A 24,203-nucleotide genomic window follows, 5' to 3' on the forward strand; every position below is an offset into this window, starting at 1 on the left:
TCATGGATTCAAAAATTGTAAAAGATAATAGTCTAGACTTCGAACAGGTTATAGTTTTTGAAGATGATCTTAGCTCAAAATTAGTTCAACCAAGGTCCTAAAAAATATATAGAGAGAGATTTCTTTTAAGATGATCGAAATAAGTTCCACAGATAAACAGATCTAGACAAATCTATGCAGGCTGAGTTTTCCTGTTTTAGAAAATTCGTTGCCTACTAGCGTTTTTTTTTTTTTTTTTTTTTTTTTTTTTAAAGCAGGCGATTCTTATAATTCAGTTCTTGTGCCAGATGCCCTTTCTAATTCAAATATCATTTGTTGAAAAAAATCACGGTACCTTCTTTAATATTTCATTTCTCTCTAAATTGTTTTCCCTTTAACTCCTCTCAACAAATTGAGATAAATTTGCCAGCAAATTATATGCTAAAATTTGAATTAAAATGTGCGCATGAACTTATTAATTTTGGTCTAGTAACATTAGATTAGTATGTAGCCATTTAAAAGATAGTTATTAACAAACTCTTTCACAATTAAGTTAACTGCCTACTAGATTAATATTTTTTTAAAAATTCAAGAACAGATAATTGATATCGAATAATTACAAAAGAAATGGACAAAAAGTAACAAACTTGTTCAGACTGCATCACAAATAATGGAAAACACTGAAAAAAGAAAATATTTTTAGTTATAATAAAAGAAGTCCGAGAAATAAATTTTAAAGTAATTAAAAAATTATATTCATTAAGTTTATTTAAACATTTCTTGAGAATATGAGAGCTCTCAAATTAAATAATAAAAGAATACAAGGATTTTTTCCTCAGCACAAAACTACAATTTTTTCATAACTGTTTATTATTCTATCTGGACCCAATCCACAGGACCATAAAATGACTAAAAAAATGTGAAACACTTCTTTTTAATTCTCAGCCAGCGGCCAGTTTCAAACTTTTTAATTATTTGTATAGATTTTATTTTTTTTCTATAAAAACTTCCTATATATTACTATTTATAGTTTTTAAATACTACCATTCTAGTTTTAACAAAAACCAAACTTACAGGGAACCTTCATAAAAAGTAATACATTTTTGTAATTTGGTTACGATGATGATGATTACGATCATGATTACGAGCCATAGAGTGAAACACAACAAGGTTTCCATTACTTCAAGTCTAATATTAATCTCTTAATAGTAATCAGTTTCACGAGAAAAACGTTTCGTTCGTTGTTTTAAACAGATTCTTTTAAATCTTTTTCTTAATAATTTTTAAAAAGAAGAGATTTAAGAATTTACAAAGCATTTGAACCTTATTTTTCGAATCTATTTCGAGCTAAAAAAGTAGTTTATTTAGATTGAGATTATCATATCTGATGTTTCATTAAATAATAGTGTTCAAAAATCACATAAATTGATTACTCTTTCCAATATTATTCAAACATAAACTTTTAAAAACCTTAGACTTATGTCAAAAAATAATGACGCATGCAATCATTAGGCATTTACAAGGCAGATTTGTTAGACACTCGCCGTATTAGGTGCGCCAACATTGCTCCCATGGTAATGACATATAGCACAGAGAAGGAAAAAGCATCCATGCCTTGCCCAGAATTCAAACCCAGAACCTTTCCGATGCAAAGCCTTGATCCCTACGCTGTCCGGTCGGCACAGCTACTATTGTTGTTATATGCTCACCTCATGCTTAAGAAGCAATCTGAGAAGCTTCCGAGTTTAAGTCTTAATACGTAATCAGAATTTATGTTTTTAACTATCATTTTCTTAGTTTAATTAAATATGTTGATTTTTATTAATTCTACATTTATTTTTTAAAGATTTCACCTAATTCTTATAAACTGATGCAGGTCTTTTCATGACAAGGTGAGTTTGGCATTTCAGTAACTTAAAGATGCTCTGGAGTTAAAATAATTTAATGGTAGTAAAATCTAAGGAGAATTAAATGGATTTTTATCGATTAAGCTAATATTTTGGAGCATTTTTTTAAATATTTTGTCAATCACTAAAATACATATTATGGAACTAAATATATTTTCAAAGCTACTATTGGTGAAATATAATTTTTAAGGAATATATTAGGTTCATTAATACTTAAAATCCTTATCCCGTGACTAAAATAAATGAAATACATTTTAATGAATGAAGAACATTTCATTTTTTGAAGTTCAACTAAATCTATATTTTATGGATTAAATTTAAATAAAGGATAGCTTTTTTTTAAAAAAAAATTAAAAATCAAATTATTTTTATAAGGTTTTATCATTCTGGAAGAAAAGAGTAAAATTTTAATTTACTTGAAAAAGTAGCAAATACTTCTAAGAATCGATATTAATAAAATGATTTCAATAATAAAATATTTTGCCTAATTATGTGTGTTGCATACATACTTAAGATACGAAAATGAAGAATTTAAAACACAAACAAAAAAATTTATTGCGACAATTTAAGTATTAAATCTGGTTTATAATTAATTATAAATAGTTAAAATTCTATATTGTGATACTATGGCATTAACAAGTCATTAATTATGATTACGGATAAACTTCGGCAATAAATAGACAACAGCTATTAATAATGAGTTTTTAATAATAACTAGTTAATATGATAAATTCTCAGAAATTATTCACTTTAACCAACTTATTTATCATTTCAGGTTGAATTTGTACAGAAGCTTTTCTCAATTACGTGTTTTTAGGAAAATTAATCATAAATATATGTCAAAATTCCGCACATGGAATATTAGGTTAGAAAATGCAAGCCTGGCATGCTTTTATTTGGGCAAGCAGTTCTTTCTTGATGCCATTAATTGACAAGAGGATTCCGTCTAGGGTTACAAGTACATGCTAGTTTGTATTTATTCCCGCCACAATAAGGATCCATAACAGACATTCTCTGTAATTTTCTTTTTTTTTTTTGGAAAAACAGAACATACATTAACTATGTAAATGGGTGGTTGTTAACTGACACAAAAAAAATCACAACATCAAATACACTGAACATCACATTAGTACACTAAATGACTATTATACATAACAATAATTAGATTTAAAAAAAATTTACCTTTCACAACGTAATTTTTCACAACTATGTGTAATTTTCCTTGAAACAGTTTCTTCAGTTCCAATATACAAACTCTAAAATAAATATTAAATTTTAATATAGTATAAAAACTTAAGATTGCAATAATTCAAAAATATGATGTTTTTACTTGATTGCTTACAGTATCTAAGATGTTTCAAAACTTTAATATTATTATTACTGCCTTATGGAAATACTTTAATTTTCTCAGTTAAGCAGGTCTCTTTAGTGTAAGGTGTAACCACATATCTCCAAATAATTCCTCCCACTGATGCTACGGGAACACTGACTAATTATTTTGCAGGCACCGTGTCTATCACAATATGATTGAACCTAAAATAAAAGATAATTATCTATTAAATCATTATGTATTTATGAATTTCATATTATATATATATATATATATATATATATATATATATATATATATATATATATATATATATATATATATATATATATATATATATATATATCCTCGTTATTTCGAAACCAATGTAGAGAAATTTCGTCTTCGAGGAGGACTTTTCGAAGGAACGCATTTGCATTACATTGAGAGAATAGCTACGGAAATGGACAGCAAGGGGACGTCTACCAATGAGGATATTTTAAGTCAGTACTGCGGTCAGCGCAAGCCGGGAGTGGAATTGAAACCAATCAGCCATCGCTGGGATTCGAACCCGAATTACCTCATTGGAAGTCGCACGCTCTTTCTCCTGACCCTCTACAAGTCTTACAAATAATTATACCACATTAAACATAATAGCCTGGTTGGTAGGGCACTGGGCCCATGTCCAAGAAGTAGTGGGTCTGATCCCTGTCGGCCGAAGACTCCCCGTGCCGTAAGTAAATGGTGACTGATGCTCGTTAAATCTGTCGAACCTCAAAGTCCTCCATGTTCCCATAACAAATCAATACATCTGGGGAAACTGAATTGGAGATTGATCGTTATCTGATTTAGGTCAAAATTACGATCTGTGGATGAATGAATGGATGTATGAATGGCTCCGACCCATAAACGGGTGTGACGTATGGGTGTAGCAGAAGTCGAATTCTTGGCCATAGATGGCACCACTAGAAAACAAGAACAACCGCACCCCATCTGTCTAAATGGCATACGTCAACAACAACATTAAACATAAAAATAAAATCTTCTCCAAAATGCGTTAGAATACGTGAAAAAATCAGAAACCACCACTAGAGGGAATCATTGAACTCAATTTGTAACCATAACCTTTCATCAAAGAAACTTGTGCATTTTCTTAGTACTCCTCTGTCTCATGAACATCATGTTATGCATGTGTGTATTATATATAGATATATAAGTTCAAAATGTGGAACAAACAAGGGAAAAATTACAGTATTTATTTATTATGATATGTGAAATACAAAACATTTTACGTAGCTATCATACATATGGTCATATTCAAATATCTTTGAACAGTAACAGACATAGATGATGTCTCCGTACGAATAATAAGCGCTTCCTTAAAACCTTTTAAATTTTTGAAATCTGTAATTATATTTAAATCCAATAAACAATCCATTATCTGTTTAATATTTAGTAAAATGTATTTAGTATCTATTTAATATAAGTAAAATTTTAGTGAAAAAGTAATTTTTTCAAGAATTATCATTTTCTAGAATTACATTTCATAAAAAACTTGAAAAATTTTGCAGTTTACAAGGAATTTTTCAAGAATTATCATTTTCTAGAATTACATTTCATAAAAAACTTGAAAAATTTAAATACTTGTGTAGTCACATTGAAAGCACATTTCTGTGAAATTTAGAAACAGTATAAAGAAAGAAACGATGTGAATCTAGAAACTGCCTTCCTCAATTCAGGAAAAAGTAGAACAAAATCAAAGTGTAGTTTAAGAAGAATGGTCCAATTTTCAAAAAAAAAAAAATTAAAGTACATAAAATGTTTACAAAATGTTAGCATAAACGAAATAAACTAATGATACAATACAATAGTTATTCAAATTAACTAAATAAAGGCTTATCTGAATTGTGGTCTGATCCCACACATTAAAATATGGAGTTAGCGTCACTTCCATATTCACGTAAGTCATTGCTATTTTAAGATCAGTAAATTATAGCCTATTTCAGATGCAAAACAAAATAGAAAAGAAAGTCATTCATTTACAGTATACGACGGAGATAAAAAAAAAAGCAAAAATTTTTTTACGTAATTTCATTAAAAATAAACAAACAATAATAAGAATGGTGGCCGTGATGCAGATGCATGAACAGTTATTTAACTTTTCAGATATGGGTCGCAAATCAATGCTGGGAGAGACGCACTTTAATCATTAAACGAATTTTTAAATCCCAGAGTCTGTTTACCCTACGATCAATGATGGAAATTGATCATCCTCACCAAGATACAAAGTTAGTCATGACCTGGGGCGGAATTTCCGAAAGCGGCATAACACCTCGGATTTTTGTCGATGAAGGTGTTAAAATAAATCAAAAGGTGTATATGCCAGACATTCGAAAAGTTCTCTTGTAGGCATTCAGTGTTGTAAACTGGATGCTTCAACAACGCTCCACACTAGCTCAGAAGGCCAAAAAGAGTGGTACATTTTCTGGACATGATTGAATGGCCACACTAACTGCCGGATCTCAATCCCATAGATTTCAGTGTATGGCCAGTTCTAGGTTCTTCAGTTTATGGCAAGTCTAGACTCTGCACTAAACCACACAAAAAATTTTTAATCTATTTATTATTAAGTCATATTAAAAAAAATGTTTGTGTTGTTTCTTGCAGCATTACTTTATTAGAGGTACAGGATTAAAATCTCATATTGAACAAAAATGGACCGGAACTGCTATTCAAATAAAAACTTAATATAGGCAGAAATCAAATAAACCTGATTGAACCTAAAATTAAGTGCTTATACCAAATGAGAAAAGTCGAAATAATTAAACAAATCCAATTTAAAATGATTAATTTAGAAATTATTTAAAAGAATCAACTACGGAATCATCGTGGCAATTAACTTTTTAAACTACAGTGGGTGATCGGTTAACGAACAGATCGGTTAACGAACAAATCGGTTAACGAACACTTTCACGAAAGTTTTTTGTGTTCGGATAACGAACACATATTCGGATAACGAACACTTTCAAAGAAGATTTTTTGAGTTCGGACAACGAACACATATTCGGATAATGAACAAAACGAATTCTAACGAACACGTTTCGCCCTGAAGAAAAATTAATATTAAACATTTGTTATTATTTTGCATCCAAAATAAGATCACTGAAAGGAGAAATGGTTAAAGCATGCTTAGTATTAATAATTACTTAATGAAACTTGAATTAACAATGAATTTAAAAGTCATTCAAAAATTATTATTATGAGGAGCTGAAGGAGTAACAAAAATCACATCTGCGAAACTAAGAAATGCTATCCATGATAAAATGGAGAGGTTGCTTTTAGTTTGGATAAATGAACGGAAAATGAAACGAGATGTAACTAGTATGCCTATCACTCAAGAAAAGGCTAGAAAATTTTTTGAGAAATTGAAAGAACAAACTCCAGGTTCGTCATCCGAGGAGTTAGAATTCAAGGCTACCACTGGCTGGTTTACAAAGTTTAAAAGAAGGTCTGGAATTAAACATGCATTAATGCGTGGTGGGTCAAATTTCATAATTAAGAGCAAATTGCCAGTAATGTGGAGATCGAATCAGAGGGCATGGGCCATGCAGTATCTTTTCAAAGAATGGCTATTTAAAGTTTGTACCCTGAGCATCAAGGACTACCTTGATGCCGATGACTTGCCGTTGAAAGCACTGCTACTATTGGACAATGCACCAGGACACCCAAAGGATCTTGAAAATAATTTGTTGACAGACTTTCCCTGGCTGACAGTTCAGTTTTTACCTCCGAATACGACTTCTTCAGCCGATGGATCAGGAGGTTATTGCGGCTTTCAAGAAATTGTACACTCGTGCGCTGTTTCATTGGTGTTTTGAAGCAAGCTAATTCTCCTCAACAATGACTTTAAAAAAGTTTTGGAAAGAAAAATTTGACATTCTTGAAGCTATTCGTATCATTCAAAAGGCGTGGTCAGAAGTTACACAGCGACAGTTGATTTCTGCTTGGCGGAAGCTGTGTCCATCCTTCGTTCAAGGAAACGGAGGTGATCAGGGAGACGCCCCTGAAATTATGGATGAAATTTTGACAACTGCTAGTGATCTGGAAGTGGAGGTGAACGAGGATGATATAGAAGAGCTCATAATGGGACATGAAGATGAACTGACGACAGAAAAACTCTAAGAAATTTTGAATGAAGAACACCAAGAAACAGCGAAATGTGTCTCCATCTGAACAAGAGGAAGATGAAAGAGGACCAATGCCGACATCTGCCATTGAAGATCTTTTGAAATAGTGGGAGGATGTCAGAGTAATGGTCTTAGAATGGCACCCAAACCAATCTGATGTCAGTAGGGTTGGGGATCTTTACAACGACAATGCTATTAATTACTTCCGGAAAATCCTGAAAAAGAGAGAAAAGCAATCGACATTGGACATGTTCTTCAATGCCCCATAAGCAAAAATTGAAAAGGACTGATTAATATGCAAGTTTATATGTATGTTTTATTTCTAAAAAACTTACTAAGAAATCACACATTTTTTAAAATGTAATTTTTAGGTTCTCCTGAACGAATTAATCGATTTCACATAGAAGTCTGTGGTGAATCGCTGATCGGTTAACGAACAATTCGGATAGCGAACATAGTCTTGGAACGGATTATGTTCGTTAACCGATCACCCACTGTATTACAAAATTCATCTTTTAGCTTTTTGATAGTAAAATATAAGCAAATATAGTAAAATAAAAAACAGTAAGCAACTACTTATAAAACAAATATTTAGAAAATTGAACAGAAAAGAAAATTCTATTTTTGGAAAAGTTCAGGAGGAAACTTGGAGTGAATTATTTTGCACACGTAAGAAGGAAACATTTTTTTTAAAGTATTAAAACCATTTTATAATTTCTTGGTGGTGCTTCAGTGCTTATGCTTGAGATTCCTATATTAAGGGTATTTAAAAACACCGAGAGAAGGAATTTTCAATTTGATAAATTGTACACACAAATTAAAGTTCCATAAATATTATTCCTATATATATATATATATATATATATATATATATATATATATATATTATATGTATTTTTTAAGTTAGGAGATTAAACATCAATAAAAAAATATTTTTAAACAGATAAAAAGATTGACTTAAACAAAAATAATTATCAATATACTTTAGCACCAGAACATTATATTTATGAAATAAAGAGTTGAAACAATGGTTCAGGCTTAAATTTATTTGTGATAAAATTCATTTTAAAAATTTATTATAACTTAGACAACATTTATAACTTTCAAATTGACAACTTTAAACATTTATAACTTCAAAGTTGGATCAATTGTTTTAATTGGGATTTATAAATTATCTTACAATATGACACTTCAAGAGTATGTAGAGCAATTTAAGTTCACTTAGTTACTTTTTTGAACTATTTTTCAAGAACTAAAGTGAAAAACCATTAATTTTTATAGATGCTATGTAAAATTTATTATTATAATACAAATTTATATAACACATGAAATTTTGATTACGTCAAATACACTGGTTATCATAAATTAAGGAAAATTCACAAAAATCGCGATAACTCAAGAAATTACACATGGAATTTTATGAAACTTACCCACAATATACAACACATAGTAAGGTATTAAACAACATAAAAAGAAATTATCAGACATTAATAGTAGTATAGAAATTAGCACATGTATAAAATAAACAAATTGGAAGTATCGGTTTGCAATAGAAAAAGTACCTTTAATATGGAATATGATTGCCTCTAGAAGCAATACAGCACAAACAGCGATGTGTGATGCTTTCAATTATGCGGTCTATCAGTTCAATAGGAAGTGAGAGCCATTGCTCTTGTAAAGCAGTTGCAAGGGTCTGAGGGGGCGGATTGATGGCAGATACACGCCTCCCTAGAGCATCCCAAACGTGCTCGATAGGATTCAAGTCCGGGGATCGAGCTGGCCACTCCATGCGAGTAATTGTTTCCTGTTGAAGATAATCATCAACAATGCGAGCTCTGTGTGGTCTTGCATTATCGTCCTGTAACAGGAAGCAATCACCAATTGCCCCGGCATATGGGCGCACATAAGCATCAAGGATGTTGTCTCGATAAACCTGAGCATTCACGGTTCCCCTTGGAAAGACATGGAGGTATGTGCGCCCTCCTAAGGATATGCCTCCCCAAACACAGACACTGCCTCTTCCGTATGCATCTCTTTCACGGATGTTTGATGGATGATAACGGGTCCCAGGTTCTCTCCATATCAAATAACGTCTACTGTCACTTTCTAGACTAAACCTGGACTCATCCGTAAAGAGAACAGGCCTCCATTGATCTGACGTCCAGTGGACATGTTGTCGGGCCCACTGCAAACGGTCTCTCCTATGGCGTGATGTGAGCGGCACGCAAATGGCTGGTCGTCTCGCATACAGACCACCTTCGTGGAGCCTTCTGCGCACAGTTGACGTTGACACCAACCTTCCGGTGGCTGCAGCAAGAGAGGATCTAAGATGTGTCGGAGTAGCGGTTCTATTCCTGCGTGCACTTAATGTCAAATATCGGTCATCGGCACTGGTCGTAACAGTTGGCCGTCCTTGACTGAACCTCCTAGATGCCGAATCTGTGGTTTGAAATTGCCTCCAAAGTCTATGAACCACAGATGGACTCACATTTAGCCATCTGGCCACTTCTGATTGACTCTGCCCTGCCTCTAGTCTCCCGATGGCTCTCCATCGTAGTTCTTCAGGCAAATGATGCCTAGAGGTCATTATTACGAATTGGCTATCTCAGATTTTCAATGTCGCAATCACAGTAAAATTTGTGTGCTTTCTCTCAAACTTGGACTTTTATGCTCCAGGCAGATGACGTAAGCCGAGTGCAGCGCCACTAATTTGCATATTGCAATTTTACTCAGCTACTCTTAGTGGACAACATATGCAAATTTTGCACGGTTTGGCTTACTTTTGAAAGAGTTATCGCTATTTTTGTGATTTTTCCTTAATTTATGATAACCAGTGTAGTTTGTAAGAACTATGATAAAGACATAAAATTTTCACAATAATAAATGAGATAAAAGTATTTTTCTGGAAAACAAAGGAGTAAGAAATCAATACATTCATTCATTTTTTTTCCTACATAAAGTAACTGGTAATGGCTTTAAATATGTCTATTTATTAATTTATTAATTCTAAAAATTTAAAAGATTATATCGTACACATTAATGTTAAACATAGCCCTAGCAGCAAAATATCTTGGGAACTCATTCGGCCAATATTTACCAATCTTGGCTCAACAATGTTTTAAAGGGCCATTATTTTGCCAATATTTGACCGATATAGAAATGCTCGATTCATCCGACATTTTATAGCCACTATTCAGCCGATGTTTACCCTATATAAATTGTCTAATTCACCAGATATTTTATTTCCCTTATTTACCCAATATCGGCTCTATTCAGATTTGTGCATCCAGTATTTTAAAGCCGTTATTCGATTCGATGTGGAAGATTTTGACTCAACCGTTATTTTATAGCCATTATTCAGCCAATATGGATGATTCACCTGATATCTTAAAGCCAGTCAACGCGGCGTCCTATATAGAATAGTTCGATTCATCCAATTTTTTTAGCAGTTATTCAGCCAAAATAGACCCCATTTGTGAAATTGACCAGATATTTTATAGCCATTACTCAACCAATATAGGCTATATATAGAATTGTTCAATTCACCCGATATTTTATAGTCACTTTTCAGCCAAAGTTTACGCTATGTAGAATTGTCCAATTTGTTCGATATTTTATTGCCCTTATTTCGCCAATATCGGCCCTACACAGATTTGTTAAGTCACTATTACTATGTTAGTACATTAAATTTGTTGCATGTCGGTTCGATATAGAAGTGTTTTATAGCAGTTACTTAGGCAATATAAACCCTACTTAAAATTGGACGATTGACCCGATATTTTTTAGCCGTTACTCAACCAATGTAAACACTATTTGAAATTGACCTATAAACCGGATATTTTATAGCCGATAAAAAAACCTAAAAGGTAAAATAATAAACGCTTTTCTCTAAAATAATACTTGGTTTTCAAATCTCGTGGGAGGATAGCTATCAATATAATTCTAGAGCTACTTCTATAATGTGACCAAAGCATCTAATGCTTCTTGGTAATTCGATTTTCTACTATCAGAACTTGTCATTTTGAACAAGCTAAATGTTTTATTTTATAACTGCTGTTGAACAGCCGATCCAATTCTGGGTTTACGACTACCAATGTTCAACTCCGTAGACTTGTAATTTTGAACCTAGTCCAGAAGACAAGGGAACTCCTGGATCAAGTATTGGGAGAAATTAGCAATTTGATTTTAATAGAAAATATTCACATTTTCGTGGATAGTACAAACACATTTTATATAGTGTTTTACCTACGCATAAAATATGGATAGGTCGTAGTACAGTAAAACTTAGGTTTGCTAATTTTTATGTTTCGATGTATCTGCTTTGATACTTGATATGCTTTCATCATGGTGCGCATTGTGGGCTTTCTCTCAATTTTCTTTGACAGCCATGCACTACCGGAAGTCTGGCAAGAAAGTTAATCAGATGAGTAAAAATTGATTAAAAATTTTTTTTTGTTTTACCTGAAACTTTGTTACTAGGCTATTTCTTTTGTTTTGGTAGTAAGGTTTCAGTGTATGCAAAGAACAGTGCAGCATTTTCTTGGAGATACAGGTAATGCACTGTTTGCTTTTTTAATAGCTTTCCCCTATGCTTAAGTAATATTATAAAGAGAATTTCCTTACTGAATTTCTACTACTTGTATCAGTACCTTTTTATTTTTTTCTTTGTCTTCTTTTTTTCAATTTATCTATATCTCGGTTAAGATTTTTTTTTTCAAAATATTTTTGTTATCATAAATTTTTGTTTAATATTCTTTATCTTCTTCCTTACAAATATCTTTATTTATCTGAGAGAATATAGAACATTCTAGTTCTATATTCTCTCATTCTTTCAGATGCTGTTTTCCCCATATTGACTACTCGCTTAAAAAAACTTTTGACTACAAACTAAAGACACTTTTAAATGAAAATGGCACAACTTTGTTATAAAAAGGTGTACTCTAACAGTGGAGGAACTGGTTTCAACTAGTTGAACCGAGATGCATTAGCACTTGTTTACATTCCTGGAGTTCCTTTTTAATGGTCAACCTATCAATTTTGTGTAACTGAGGGGACATTTAGTTTTGTCCACTCTGTTATATGAGAAACTTAAAAAAATTTAATTTTTTTTTCTTCAAAAATATAACATAACATGATTGTACTAAGAGACTTAATTGTAAAAACCAAATATTATGCTAAAAAAAATTTTGTGTAATGAATAAAATAAACTTTAAAGAATAATTGCAACAAAGAGGACAGTATATATTTAAAATAATTTCTGATTTAAAAAATTAGAAAAAAAATTTTTTTTGACGGTAATTACTGCATAATTAGACTCAAGAACAATTTATTATGCAATATAAATCAAACTACATGTAAAATCGCAATATTTTTAATAACTTATTTTTGTTTAAAATAGACAGTTTTTTTTCGTAGAATGAGTCAAAAGCATGAATGCTCTCTATTTATGATGCATTTTACTATAAAAATGCATAGCTCTAAGAAATAACTTTTTAATTCATAAATTACAGCAAATTTCCTTTAAAATGATACCAAATACAAGGACATTGCTTAAAGATTCCCTACTGGTTTCAGTTGGCATAGAATTCAACATGCCTCTATCACTGAGGACATTTAATGCTAGCTCGCACTCGGTACAACCTGGGTGCGGAATTCGTATCGAACACCCGTTGCTGGGATTCGAACCCGGTTCACCTCATTGGTAGGCGAACGTTCTATCGTCTAAGCCACCAAGGTGAAAATGTTTGTAGTTATCATTTCCTGGGTAAGGACTGAGTGTTTAAGTGGATTGTGCATCTTCTAAGCCAACTCTAAAATGTAGCTGATAGTGTCGCTTTTGCAATCTAACATCCTGCAATATCAAGAATAAGAAATAAATTTTCAAGGCCCTTTACGTCGCTTAATTTTCTAGCCCAATCACACCGTATTAACCCAAAAAGCTGGATACCGTATTACCCCAAAAAGCAGAAGCAATTTTCCCTTTTTAAGCAATGTGTGCCTAAATCTTCTATTAAGTAATTAATTTTCAAATTATTTGGATCAGCTCAGATTTTAAGACAAAGCATTTACGCAGTGGTTTTCTTATTTCATGATAAATAATCCTAAGCAAAAAATTTATTTCAATCCTGTACAATTTTACCAAAATGTTATATGAACTATCAGAAGTTTAATAGACAAAGAAAATTATTTTTTTCAAAACGTGAAGGCTTATATTGTACTTGAACTATTTTGAAAAACAGAAAACAAAAATGAGCAAAGGAGGAAAGATCTATAAATGGTAGATTTGTTTGTATTGTAAATCCCTCATTAGGAAACTAGATACAGAAATGTATATTATTAAAATCTTTCCAGGTTCAATAGATTTAAATACGGTCCTTGATTGCAAGTTTATAATGGTCCATATATTTTTAGACAATGGTCTTAGAAGGGCTTTCGATATCAGGCCGAGACTGAGGTGTTTAAGTTTCGTAATAATAGGTTGTAGAATGATTTTATATTCTGGTCAAATATTTATTTTTATTTAGTAGGACCTTTTATAGGTTTACAAAATAGAGCCACTTTTAGGGTGTCTAAATGATTTAATATTGACTCTTTATATGCAATGAAGAATAATGGTACAGCAAATACTTACTCAAGTGTGGTAAATTAATACTTCTTCCTTTTCTCTTTGAAGTTCGTTAAAGTAAAGGGGATAATTTCTTGGAAAACAGGTCAACCGGCATTTCACAAAAGTGGTAAATTTTCGTTTCGAAAAAAAAACTTCTCCTGGGTCATTCTGACAAATCCTGTCAACTCGTGAATAAATTGTCTGTAATTATGAAATTGCAATCAGAAAGTGAAAAAGTGGAAAAAATAAAAAAATAAAAAACAAAGATGTGCCTCACTTTTCCACAGTTTATGTATTCCACAGATTCTTCTCGGAAGAAATAATAAGTGTAAACTTCAATTTCATAAAATGCACCAAAATTTGGCTCTGCAAAGAGTATTTAAATTGACAAATAAAGAACAAGGATATTAATTTTTAATTATACGTTGAAAATTCAGGGTAGCTGCAAACAATTAAGAAACAAAAAAAATATCAATTTTTTGAAAAGGATCGTACATTTTAATTCTGTCTTATTCTTAATCATAAAATACAATATACTTTTCATATTTCGGAAACCTTTGTTATATCGAATACTTTTTGAAGTCAAAAATTAATCTTTTCAGAAAAATTACAGCGTACCATCAATCAACAGTACTGCGTCCCCCTGTGGCAGAATTTTTCGTGTTTTCTGCGACATACCTCTTTAATACTAATGTCGTTCTGAAAGATAATTTTAACAATAACAAATATACATGTTACTAATTTAAAGTAACAGAAGAGTCAAGTTCAAAAAGAAAAAAAAACTTTTGCGATCAAATAAAGTAATTATTTTAAATTGAATATGTAATATTTTTTATTCTAATAATATGGGCAATATTCTCATATATAGTAGGGGGGAAAACACAATTATTGTTTCCTTTTTCGCCTTTTGCAAAATATTATAACATTAAAAAAAAATCTTGAAATCCGAAGCATTAAATGACGAAAAAAAAATTACAAAAAACAAGCGAATTAAGCAGACTCTTCAAAAAGGGGTAACTAAATGCTTGTTTTCGTTTCGAGATTCAGTTGTAATTAATAGTATCGTATTACAATTATCGGGTTTTAAAAGCTGTGAGGAAATCAATAGTAATAACTGCATAAAAAAATAGAATAAAAATTTCTACAGAAAAGACAACCTAATTTTTTTTTTACTTCCCGAAGGAAAAATCTTTTTTCAAGAACGTTCTGCAACAATGTCGCAACGATTCTACCACGGAGGACTCTGATAGTTTATTAAGACTACAAAGGAAAATATTATAAAAATATTAAAACAGTGTGTATGAGTTGAAATTAAAAATATTTTAAATATATCCAATTTCATTTAAAATGTATCCAATATATTTCATTTAAAATATATCCAATATTAATTGAAATGATTTATTAAAAAAATATGCAGGTGACATATTTTAATCATTTTGCAAATAAACCATTAAAATCAACATCACAAGATCTGTTTCATAACATACTAGTAGATTCTACGCACAGTGAATAATTTTAAGAACTTTCACAGTCAATAAAGTGAAAAACTATTGCACTTATTAATAAAGTTAAAATGACTACAATATTATCTATTCATAATTGATATAAATAATAGACTTGAATTTTAATCTTGAATATTATCTTACTTTTAAATAGTGATAGATATTGAATTTAAGAGTTCTGACTTTAAAATAAAAAATATCTTAAAACAATAAAAATTCAAAATATTCTAAAAATGCATATAGCTTCAAATTGATCACTAGTTTTAGGGATTTTTTTAAAAGTTCATTGAACTAGTTAGTAAACTTGAATAAACCAGAAAAAGGAAAAATTAGGAAAATCTAACAATTTATTAGGGACTTCACTTAAAATTAGTTGAAAAAATTTCGAAATGTGAGCAGCTTCGGTTAGAAAATAAATTATGAAGAAAATTGCTCAATAAATAACAATAAAAGTACTGAAATCAATTATATTATAATCATACTTTTAATTGCACCTTTTTTTCAACATTTGGAAAAGAATCTAATGACTGGCATATCAATAATATTCTTTCATTAAAAAAGCAATGCCGATTAATATGATAAAAAAAAAATCATTTTACACTATGGGTGTAATTTTATTTGGAAGCATGGAGGAAAGAAATCAACTAATACTTCAACTGAGTTTATTCAGTTATGCTTAATATGTAGGCTTTATGAACACACACAAATGACTAACAGATAGTTTTTTTTGATTTTTATTAAAATTTAACAAAAGGTACTTGTTTTTACAAAATTCAGAAAATCAATAAAAATAATTTATAAAGAGTTTTCGAAATCAAACTTTAATATTGTAATAAAGTGAAACAATAAAGTGTTTTACAAAAAGGAACATGACAGTGTAATTATAATAAAAAAACAAGTAATTTTATCTCATTTCATAATGATACTAAAATTTTGACTTTCATTTTAGTAAATTTATAATTACCTTTCTCCTTCAGACTTTCAAGGGATTCTTCGAGGACGATCTCGCTTTGTACCTCCTCACTTTCTGCTGTCCTTAAAATAAAACATTCTTTAGCTATAAGTAATTGCATTAAAAAAAAAACTTTAAACAATATATAAATAACTATACCAGAAATTTTATGCAGTAAAATTTGATAATATATTATTTCATCGATTTTATTAATTAATTTCATAAATCGTCTATTTTTTTACCACATTTATTTTACCCTTTAAATATCCCCACATAAAAACAACGAACATTTTTTTTAATGATTTGAGGTTTAAAATGTGTCTATGCATACTTAATATTTTCTAAAAAAAATAAAGATTTAATAAGTACCAAATTAAGAGTTAAAAAAAAAAACTTTTGACTCCTTTTTTTTAAAAAAAAATTGCATACACGAATTACAATACAACAAAAAATAAATCATTTAAAAAAGCTGGAATAGCTTTTTTAAATTTTATGAACCAACTTAAGAAAATTTAAAAACGAAGCTTTGAAAAGAGAAATAGGAAATATTTAAAATAAAAACTGGTATTCATGAAATTAAGCTTACCAATTTAATTTTTTTTCCAGGGCTGGTTGTTCTTTGTATAATCTTGTTCCATAAAAGTGCCAGTACTTATTTCCATCATTATTACATCCTAATATTTAGGCTCTTAAAATATCCGAATCCCTATTCCGAAAATAATAAAGATCAAACAAATAAATAATGCAAAATCATGTGTTATAATAATTCATTCAGAATAAAATCAAATTTTGAAACAAAATTCCTAAAAAAAAAAATTTTTTTTAAAATCTGTAATATTTGCTTATTTTTAACTTTGAAAATGAAATTTCTAAAATACACCACTGTTTATTTACTCTTAAAATGTTAGTTATAATTTTTATCAAGACTTAAAGCAAGTAGCTTCGTTGCCGTGTCAAACAAAATTTTCAAATTTTTTCTTCAACTTATGGGGAGTTTGAAAATTTAGTTACATATTTGCGATTTTTGAGATAGATTGTTGTTACATATATTTTTAAAAAAATTTAAATTTTTAAAAGCAACTATGTTAATGTGGCAGTATAGACAAAGAGTAAAATAGTTATAACCTCATTTTTTTTCTTGAGTACTATTCCTAAACAAGCAATTTACAACTCAGTTATTTTCACTAAATGGTAGCAAAATAAGCAGAAGCATCTTATTGTCAACATGAAAATCGTGGTGTTTTTCACCGAAAATGCTCTGCAGGAAAATTTTAAATTTGTGGCTTATACATAACTGTCATCATGGATAGGAAAAATTCCTGTAGATTTTACGAAATATAAATTTCATGATAATTGTTGCATAATGAACTAAATACACATTGGGAGTTTTAGGGAGTTTTATAGGCATCAGAATGGAAAAACTGAAATATTTTCCACTTATGATTGACATTAAACATACTTGAAATGTTATGTATTAAGTTTACTCCTAATTTTGAATATTAATAGGCATATAATATATCAAAGATAGTCAAAAGATTTTTTTTTAATTTAAAAAGAGTTCTAAATAAAAATATACAGAAAATTTAAAAAAAAAAAAGTTTTGAACTGATTTCTATAAATGAGGTTCACTTCATTATGTATTAGTAATACTTATTTTAATATTTAAACAATCAAGCAATAATCTGTTCAAAAATTCTACTTCAGTAGGGATTTTTTTAGGAAATTTACTCAATTTTAGGGAATTTTCTAAAATGTCCAAAAACCAGGATTTTAACAATTTTATTTAAACCAGTAGACCAGAAGAAACTGCCAAAATCCAGTATCTACTGAAAATTCAGTAGAGTTTTCAGTAATGATTACATTAGCCCTGCATAAGCACTCATCAAGAGCGACTGGTTTCTTTTCAGGATTTTTAACCCTTTAACTATAAACCTCAACTCAACTTATAACAATATCGGACTTCGTCCCTGAACAATTTGGTTTATTCCAACGCATGTGGATAAGCACTATTCTGTCATGGAGATGTTTTAACATTCCTTCATTATAAATCTACAATTCAAAGTTATCTTACTGCAATGCATGGTTAGATAGAAGATTTATCTATCAGTCTCTACAAACTAGTCACTAAAAGATATAACGTACGCATTTACTGTGGTACAACACACTTACATACAACTATTTGAATTTTTGTTAACAAAAAAAAAGTTAATAAAGTGAGTTTAAATGAGTCTATCACAAAAATTAAATTTCAATAGAATTTCAATTCAATCTATAAGCATAATGTCTTAAAATTCTAACAAGTTTAACTGCAACTCAACTTCTACGAAACTAACACGCCTAGCAATTAAACTTTATAGAAAATAACATATCAACAGAACGAACTTAAAAAATGCAGAGTGTGAATCAAGACAAAAAATTTAAACTAATTTTGTACCTTCATGGCTTCTGCAGCATTATTTCCATCCAGGAGCATATAACATTAGAAAAGTGGCACGTATAGCACAATCAGCCTGTATCCCAGAAACTGGTGTTTATCTTACAAACCAGAATATCTGTAAAAAAAACTACTTTCTTTCTAATTGAAATCCTCCAGAAAACTATTTGTTGTATCCAAACTTTTTAAAAAGTTCAAAGTCTGGTTGCCTCCTCCTTCCTCGGGATTTTTTTTTCTGAACTCCTTTCTAAAAATAAAAATATATGTATACATAGATATATGTATGTATATTCGCATAAATTACATGCATTTTATTTATTCATTGCATTTTATTTATTCATTTTATTAGCATCGTATTTCAATAAAGTCTTCAAAAAAGTTAAAACTTTATTTTTATACATTACAAAACCTAATTCAATAGGAATGAAATATTTTAAACCATTGGGATTCATTTACAAGATTTACACATTATTCATACAAAAAAATTATCTTAATATCCAAAGGAAGCTTCTCCACAATATGCCTTATAACAAGGGGAAAAAAACAGGTTTTGCTATGCAAGAAGGTCAAAATACGATTTCTTACACGCAGAACCATCAGTGAGTTATACTTATATTACGATATACCCACTCATTAATATTGCTTACAAACCAAGCTCTTGAATTCAACACTTTTAAGTATTTTTAACAAAAGACTGTTTATTGTAAACCAACCACATACTTTGAAATAATTACTTTTAGGAGCTTTCGACCACAAAATAAATCAAAATTCTCATTAAAATTGCATCTTAAAAAATTTTAAAAATATTACGAATTATACATTTTAATAAAACTTCCCTATAGGGATTTAAGGGATCACTCCCAAAAAATAAGACGTAATCGCTACAATGTTTTTTTTTAAATTGATTCTTATTATTGCTGTGTTGATGAATTTTAATTAGTAAGATTGCATTAATACTTCCAGTACTTTTAAAATGTCCTTTTAAAAATCTTATATTTCATTTGGATTTTTCAAAATGTAAGAAAAGAAAGTGGAATCTTTGCACTTGCATCATCTGTAAAGAATACTTATTTAATATGGATTATTATTTTTTTCTATAAACATGATAGTAAGGAATATGCTATTTATCCCCAGCTCTAAAATACAATCTTAAAAACTACATTTCATTGCAAATATATTAAATACAAAAAAAAAAAATTAAAATAAATATTTATTTATTTTAACCTCTTTTTCAGTTGTTAATACACAATTCTATATTTAATAATTTTTACGTATTTGCATTTACAATACATTAAATCAGTTTTTTAATGCAGTATTAGTTTCAATTTAAAATTGTTATGATTTATTTATAACAACATTTAATCTACAATTGCAATTTTAAAATTTAACTACTTACAAATTGAAAGCTTTAAATTTTCAAAAAAAATAATTTTAAAAGAAATTTATTTTATTACCAAAAAAAAAGATGTCGAACCTTGATTTCAAGAATAAGGCTAGCATAGTTTAGGGTAATTCTTAGGAATTATTTAATCAATTTCATTCAATTTTCGTATTTAGGTATTATATCCCTTAAAATGATGTAAAAATTTGCATATTGTTGACTTTTGACAATTTTTAAATAAAACAATGAAAATATATATTTATTAAAAATTTTCTTTTGTATGGAATTATCAATGGATAAATTAATTTAATAATTGGAAAAAAAATGTTTTTCATTTCTTTAAGTTCTCGTGATATTGCGAATTAAGAAGAAAGTATATTTGGCATTAAGAGAACGCTATATAGCATGGGAGAAACTTTTCATCATAAATTCTCATTGATTAACCATGACTAATTTAAAATTTAATGGGCAGAAAAAGTGAATTCAGACAGACTAATCTGGAGTAAGACATGAAGCTTCGAATACTGAAAAGAAATTCTTAAAATATCAGAGTAAAAATAAAGGAGAAAATAATATAGACTTACGCAATGACGAAATTATCTTTCAATAATTTGTTTGCATTGATATTTGTAACTTTTTTCAGAGATTGAAACTTCATGGATTACTCTAGGTTTCCCAGAACACACTCTACCTTTTAAATTAGTAATGAAAAGGAAAGAATTTAAAACTGGTGCTCTACTATAACAAAGGCAAATATTAGCAAAAAATAATAAACTATATTATTTTTTTATATCAGAATAACTTTGCTTAAAACAGCAAGTTCTTTTGCAAGTTTGCTTAGAACAGCAACTGAACAAGTCAAGTTTTTATGGTACTGCTGCCTTAAAAAATAACCAGCTTCAATTTGCTAATATCTCATTATACTATAGCGTATCTAAAACTACAAAAATACTACTCCAATTCACTAGTATACAAGACATGTTAACTCGATTCTATGGTGGTGTACCATTTCATAGATGAAGGTCGACATTGTCGATAGCAACTGGCCCACATTGGTGACCCGGACGTGATCATATCACGTCCGGGTCACCACAATACCAATGCATATTTAAAATTTGTAACGACCGAAATCAAATAATTTTAAAGTAATGTTTCAATATTTCCGTAATGGCAAAGATAAGTTTCAGCCTGTATGTAGCAATACGCACTATTATATATATATATATATATATATATATATATATATATATATATATATATATATATATATATATATATATATATATATATATATATATATATATATATATATATATATATATATATATATATATATATATATATATATATATATATATATATATATATATATATATATATATATATATATTGAATGAAGTACATTAATATTACATATTTCATTTAGTTTTTTTTCATTTAAAAGAATTTTAAGTGCGCAATTAACAGTTTACAATTGTTTATTAAACAGTTTACAATCTAGTTCCGCTTGATGTAGCGACAAATTTCGTTCTTTTGCATATTATAAAGTGATTGGTTCTTAGTTTATTTTTATAAATATCACATATGAAAAAGAATCTCTAAAAATAAGAACCCAATTATTAACTTTTGCCATTTTATATCCCATCACTAGACACACATATCAAAATATAAGAAATAAATTTTTAAGACAGTCATCGAGAATAGAAAATATTTTAAGTTTTAGCAGTAAAATTTCAGTTCGAAATGAAATCGGATGAATTTTTTATTGGATATTTATTTAAAAAAAATTATAATCTACATGAAAATATTGATTCCATAACTTAAATTATAGGTAGCGCTAACTATTAAACATATTTATTTTACATTTAGAGTTTAACCTTAGAGGGGGAAAATGATGTGTCTTTTCTTTACTCATAATTGAATTCTATAAGAAACTGAATGAAATAGAACTCACCATAACATGACTCATCATCTTCCTACGTCAGAGCATCACAACAATCCAAAAAGCAGCCTGGATTCCAAAAAGCAGTCAAATCAACTGCATAAAATTTTTTGATTAATGAAATGTTTGACCTTGAACAAAATGAACACAACAGGGGCATCAAAAAACTTTCAAAACAATTTTTTCAGTAAAATTTAACAATAATTAAAGAACTGGAACAGTAGAACTAGAACACTTTTTCAAAACCGATCTGAAAAACAAAAGATACAGACATTTTTATTCTGTAACTCAATTACTTCTATATTACAGGTAACTGCATAAAGATTTATTTGATAAACCAAAAGCAGGATAAAAGAAACTTACTCACCAGAAGCACTAGCACATTCCTTTATAACAGACTTTGAATTTTTTCCTATCTCGCAGTCTCATTTTTGGCTCGAGAAAATGTTTCATGGAGAGAGGTCGACCTATATTTTGCGAATACTCCCTCAGCCGTGAGGCCTCCGTTGTTCTTTCGCCTTTCTTTCTCTTTACCGGGCTTTGATAAGCTGGCGAAGATCCAGTGGAAGGTCTGCCTATAAGAGAAAAATACAAAATTAAGCGAGATGACATAAGAGGGTGTTGAAATTAGTTCCGTTTTTAAGTGGACCACATTTCTGAATTGTACTTAACTAGTGAAGTGAGTTGTTGTCGATTATTTCATGGAGTCTGTGCAGATATTTTACTTTGCCAACTATCCATTGTTTTTAAATTATCCTTTACTATGGGACATTACAATAAAAATAATTATTTTAAGATCAGCTTATTATAACATTGTGCTTATTACTTCAATTTTGGAAATTTTCCCATGAATATTCGCTTGAAATTTGATTTTTTTTTAGAGAGTCCCGTTTAAGACGTATACCTGCCATGTAATGTTTGTTTTTACTATGCTTGTAATGCATAATATCTTATCAACGAAAGACAAACAATGGAATTGATAAATTTTGAACAAACGTTTTGTGATTTGAGGCAAATTTTGTGATTGAACAAAAAATAATTTTGAACAAAATACTGATGGTAGTCAAATTCGGGTCATTAATACTAAAGGAAAGTTAAAAAATATTTTATGTTTTTCCGTTTCATTCTTGTAAGTAGATAAATGTTTGTGCAAATTTAGTTAATTTTGATAAAATACAATATTTTCTGCTTTTCTTTCTTTCTTTTTTTTTTTTTTTTGGATTTCGTTAGATGTTGGTTAGTACATAGTACCTTTAATGAACGAATTTTTAAAAATTTCTGATGCACCAATGTAACATTTTTACAGTACAAAAAATTATTGGCAAATTTTTTAATTAAAATTCATAAAGGCTTTCCTGGTTTCAGTCCCTGAAAATATTTCTACGTGTGCCTTAGGGTTTTATCTTTCAGTGTTAAGTAAAATTTCAGATTTTAAAAGAATAAATATACTTAAGTTTTTTTTCATTTATTTTCAGTGAAATTAGAGGGAAAAAATATGCAAGAGATTTATGCAAGTAAATAATTTGAATACTTTTGAAATTTCTACATCGTCTTAATTATTACAAAAAATAACAATTTAATAATTCGAGATATAATTTTATTTTAATATTTTTGGAAATTAATGACAGTTCTATTTAAAAAAATTTCTAAGGAAAACATTTAACTCAATTCAAATGTAAATTTAACTTAGTAATTAAATAGTGTGGTTTCTTATCATAAAGTTTCAGAATATAAATAATGAATGATAATTGTGAAATTGCAAATAGCTTAAATTACGACCTTTAAAAAGCATGTCTTACAAACTAACAAATTAAATTAAAATTTTAATAAAATAGGTAAATATCTAAAAAAATTTATACATTTTGAAACTAAAAGACTTGAAATGTATTAATGTGAGAAAATTAGTCAGGAAACCCATTGTATACAGAAAAGAAAAAAATATCCATATCAATAAAAATTACAATATAACATTATTTCTGAAATAGGTCAGAAATATTCAAAAA

The 24,203-nt window shown here is 29.2% G+C and overlaps 1 long non-coding RNA gene across 1 annotated transcript; it reads right to left on the reverse strand.

Annotated features, from left to right (window-relative positions):
• Positions 1-221: 221 nt before the first annotated feature.
• On the reverse strand, positions 222-22,695 carry LOC147806671 (uncharacterized). Its single transcript, XR_015428475.1, has 10 exons — positions 22,568-22,695; positions 22,213-22,450; positions 18,878-19,124; positions 17,030-17,149; positions 16,456-16,526; positions 14,267-14,355; positions 14,014-14,190; positions 3,229-3,419; positions 3,069-3,142; positions 222-659 (listed from the first exon to the last, which is right to left on the reverse strand). It is a non-coding gene; the product is annotated as an uncharacterized LOC147806671 (long non-coding RNA).
• Between the last annotated feature and the right edge of the window lie 1,508 nt (positions 22,696-24,203).

Source organism: Parasteatoda tepidariorum, chromosome 8, assembly GCF_982258835.1.
Source record: "Parasteatoda tepidariorum strain Cologne lab strain chromosome 8, Ptep-v5.0, whole genome shotgun sequence".
NCBI classification, from domain to species: Eukaryota; Metazoa; Arthropoda; class Arachnida; order Araneae; family Theridiidae; genus Parasteatoda; species Parasteatoda tepidariorum.